Consider the following 5174-nt stretch of genomic DNA (forward strand, 5'->3'; position numbering starts at 1 on the left):
TCATTGTTCTGTGTGTTCTCATTTCACTCCACTCAAGTAATTGCTGAAAAAAAAAAAAAAAAAAAAAAAAAAAATTTATAAAAAACTTTTACAATAATTACCTTAAATAAATATAAATTTTTACGGATATATAATAATTTTTTTTTTTTTTTTTGTCAATAAAAAAAAAAAAATTTTTTTTTTTTTTTTCATTCATTTGCATGTAAAGCAGTTATTAAAAATGAAATAATAAATAATGAACAATAACAAACAAAAGCAATAAAAAAAAAAAACAAAAATAATAATAATAATAATAATAATATTGAACTGCGGTAAATAAGCAGTGAATCCAGCATAGTTTAAGAGAGATTTACAAAATTTTCAATAAGTTGTAAACAATTCCCGTAAATATTACATACTGTCATTATCACATAATAGATCGCTTCTAGAGATGGCTAAAGACTAGAAATCTTTTGATTTTTGCTTTTTCCACACTTTACGCATTCAGAGTTCTCATCGCAAATCGTTCTCATTGAAAGCATTGCTTGTATAAGAACTAGAAATAAGTCTCCTTCAAGGAGCCCAACCACAATGACAACAACAATTACTGACCTGAATAAGATTTCGTTTTCGATAACTTTAAAGCACGTGTTCAACTTATGTCTATATGGTCTCATAGTTTTGTCGTCTTACTACAAAAATCCAATAAATTGCTTACGCTGGCTTGAGTTTTTTTCATAAGATGCTCAATGCTTCAGAGATATATGCAGATGGTATTCGAAGGGCGATACCTTGGCACTGGAAATTTAGAAAAAATTTGCAAATTACATAAGCATTTACTTGGATGTGGGGAAATGATATAAGAGCTCGCTTCACATTAACTTTGATTAAATGTAAAGAATAGATGATAACAAATTGCTAGCCATTGACGTTTGTGATGGTGCTACACGCTCGTTTCCGATAGCTTTGCTGCAAGCAAAGAAAAATAACCTAAAGCAGTTGCTAGTTGTAAATGTTTCCAAATAAGTTAAGCTAAGGATATATGCGATTCCATTCGCCTGCCGATAGTTATCAAATGGCTGACTGAGGAATGTCTCAAGCTTCATAAAGATCGCATTTTCTCTTCAAACCAACTCAATTCAATTTCACCTTTTCGAATTGCTATTTATGCAATACTTGAACTCATTAGTTTTCGATTTGTCCACCAAGTACTTACTTGTTTTCAATTTACACTTGAATTCTTTGTAAATAAATAAATAAATAAATAAATGAAATAATAAATGACTAACAAAACGTAATAGATATGAAAGTTGAAAAGAAATTTACCAGAAGATTAACTTCCTATACTTATTGCTTCATTATTTCGATCAGTTTTATCTTTATTGTATGTCCGTTACAGTCCGTTAAAGTTAAAACCAAAAATCATTTGCTTTTGTGTCCGTTCTTTCAATGATTTTCCATTAGTTCGGAACGTTGGAACTTGACATTTGAAACGTCAGGGTTGAATTTGATTATTGACATATACTACCCCTTATTATATATATATATATATATATATATATATATATATATTGTTACGAAAATCCCAAAGGTAGTGAATTTCAGCTAAGTAATTTTCCCTAATAATAAATTCCGTAAAGAAGGAAAAACCAAATGAGCATACGCAGACGCCTTATGCAAAACGATTAGAGGAAAAGCAGGCTGGGATTAGAAATAAAACCATAAATTTAGGTATAGTAACATGCTTGTAAAAATGTATATAAATAGAGTATTTGTGGAAGGGAGAGTTAGTCGGGCAAGAACATAGAAGTTGACAGTAAGGCCAAAATAAATTGTGAGTAATCCTACATTTAAGGAATGTAACTGTAAATAAATGATCCTACTGTTAAGGAATATAATTGTAAATCAAAGAACTTTGAGGTGTATTTCCCTTGAACAAAATATCCACGATCCAGTGATACGGCTTGTATCTTAGTTCATAACAATATATATATATATATATATATATATATTAAAATTTGAAAAATTCTAAAAATTGTTTTACATTTTTATTAACAATATACGACGTATGCCAGATATCGGTCATTAATTTGTCAACTAGAGGGCATCTATTTATCAAAGACAAAACAGACAGACAGACTCATCTTTATACCACATACTACATATTTATATATATTTATATACTTAAATAGTAATAAATTGATATAAACGCTTTAACTATTAATTGCTTTCATCAATTAGTTAAAATAAATGAATACTTGGAAGTGTCATATTAACGTTAAAATGATAACTTATCATGATATAAGTTAAGGTGCTCCTAATCCCATTGAATTTATTATTATTGCGAACGGTATGTACTTAAAATTTACCGACCAACACTTCTTATTAAAATGCAAAAGCGCCTCTTTGTCGTATTTGAGCAGAGAAGAGATAGAGATCTCGTATTTTCTTTTGCCCTATGTTTACTTTACTGCATTTTAGACCTTTTACTCAATTCATTATTTCGTTTATAATTTATGAAAATAAATTTCTTTGCAATTTTTGTATATTTTTATTTTATATATGTAATCATTTACAAATCGAAATTAATTATTTTTTTATTTTTTATATAAATTACGTAAGATTTTTATGTTCAATCAATATATCTTTAAACATCAGTTTATTTAACATCGATAGCGATTTCTTAGACGAAATTTATTTTTTATTTCAAAATTTTTCTTCATTACAAAACGTGTGCACCTAACCTGATTCGAATAACTAAAATAATTATATACGTCTATGTTTAAGCATTTAAATTATAACATTAATATAATTTATTTTATTTATTTATTTTTATTTTTTACGACGACCATGGCATAAGAGTATAGTTAATACGTGTCTCCAGGAAAATATATAGTAAACGATTCAGAAAAGCGTAATGCAATTCTAAAGAATATCTCGCTATCTACTCGATGCGGAGATCTTAAAAAAATCTTTCATATACTCAGACTAAGTAAGCGAGTAAGTAATGATCAGATAATTTCGTTTTAAAAAAGGAAAACATCCATCAATTTATATATAGAAGCTTCTAATATTTGCTTTATGTTCAGTCAAAAATCGATAACTTTTTTTTCGTTAAAATCTCGGTTGCCATCCCGGCACTTTTTTTTCTTTAACATATTTCACATTATATTTATACATTGAATAAAACTCTTCAACTTATATAGTTTGTATTAGAGGTTGACGCGTTAAGATTTCCCCATAAATGTCATGTCAGGCCATGTGCGTTCGTAATCTATCTACTTCGATGATGTTGCGGTTCCATTTTCTGATTTTTATTACATTGCCAGTAATCATAGCAGCAGGAACATCCTCTTATCCGAAAAATTTGCTGTCCAGTTACTCCAGTCCATCTTACAAACCTAAGATATAATGATTGGGCTAAGAGTATGGTATACGCAGCGATGTATTAATATTTCTTGGCTGACACTGAACAATCCCTGGGTTAGCAGAAAAGGCGGATAAATCGAAATTGTATAGAAAAGCCTTTGCTGCCCAAAGTAAGAACTACGACTTAATAAACTAACCTCGGTTAGCAGAGGTGTTAGGGGTTTTCGACGAATAGGCCTTGTTCTACCACCTGCATAAGTTTTTTCAAAGAGTTTTATTGTACATCTACAATTACCCCGAAATTGCGAAGACATTAAATATTTGGCGTGGTAAACAAAGCTCGCCTTTTCCAAAGCGGAGCTGGACCAAGAGCAGGAGTTTGGTAAATAATTGGGGGAAAAGGGAAAGACACTATTCCTTACTCCGTGTGGCTTCGAGTAGTGTGCGATTAAACATACCCGTATGATGATGTCTCCGATAAACTCTAGAAGCGGTTGTAAATTCTGTCATATATTAAAAGGCGTACACTCCCACCCTCGCTTAGCCAACTTGGCATTCTTTTAATATTTGCTCGAAATTTATTTAGTTTCATGTCGACATATTGAGCTGTAACTAATCGCCGACGATCGATTTCAACGATTGGCGTAAATGCTGTCATTCATTAATTAGTTGATACGATATCTTCGAACGATAATCGAAGAGTGTTGCCATTAATTGAGAAATTGTTGAACTTTTTATAAGAGGGGGAAGAGAAAAAACTCAATTAGTTAGTTATGGAGAGATTTTGTTTATTAAATTTGATCTGACCTGAAGGATCGCTTAACAAATTTGAACAATGAAAAGTACATTTACTAGATCAGTGTTTAGACGTGTTGTGTCAAGGAGACACATTTTTACATTTTATCCTTAAAGTTTGTTATGATTTATTTCATTCGGGAAAGGGATATTTTTTAGGCAAAGCTTACTACGATAACCGTCTTAGTTCATATTATGCTATATACATATATATATAGTTATGCAGTATCATTACGTGGCATGCTATGCTTGTAATGATAGGACTATGAGATAAATATTCATTCAAAAGGGAGCCCTTAAATATGAATACATAGTGTGCTTCTTACGCTGCGAACGAACGAGTAGTGACAGATATTTCGTTTAAAATTTCGCACAATCTTTGCAATGTCAAAGATTTCCGCTTGCAATTTTAACGTATTTCCAATTTTTTCACTTCCACTATATCGCACTAGTCACACTAGTTTAAAGAAAAAAAAAAAAGGCAAAAACAAAAAGACTATTTATTATATATCACTCTTTACTAATCTCTTAAGTATCGTTGTTAATTCGAATGTAATAGAATTTTTACAACCGGCTACCGGCTTTACTGTTATCTCGAATATTATATTAAGTTTGAAATGAAAACGAAACGAAATTTTCCAATCGAGTTAATGCTAAGGCGTCAAATAGACTCATCGTCTGCTGTTCCTTTTGCAAATTCTTTCGTTAAAGATTTTATAGGAAATTGAAGGCATTTAATCTGATTACTGAGTCGCATTCTATTTCATTAACAGAAAAACAATGTTTTTTTTTTTTTTTTTTTTTTTTTTTTTTTTTTTTTTTTTTTTTTTTATTGCCTTAGTCTACAAGTATTTCGCATTATGATATGATTTGCTTGAGGTATTATTGATTCATAAATATTTAAAATTCACATTTTGTCGCAATTTTTTTGGCAGTACGCGTTTAACCATCGGCGTGCTGAATTGGCCTGAAGTGAGAGTTGCGGTGCTTTTTCATAATAAATGACATTAAATTAAAAAAAAAAATAAATA

Source organism: Glossina fuscipes, unplaced genomic scaffold (assembly GCF_014805625.2).
Source record: "Glossina fuscipes isolate IAEA_lab_2018 unplaced genomic scaffold, Yale_Gfus_2 0, whole genome shotgun sequence".
Classification (NCBI taxonomy): domain Eukaryota; kingdom Metazoa; phylum Arthropoda; class Insecta; order Diptera; family Glossinidae; genus Glossina; species Glossina fuscipes.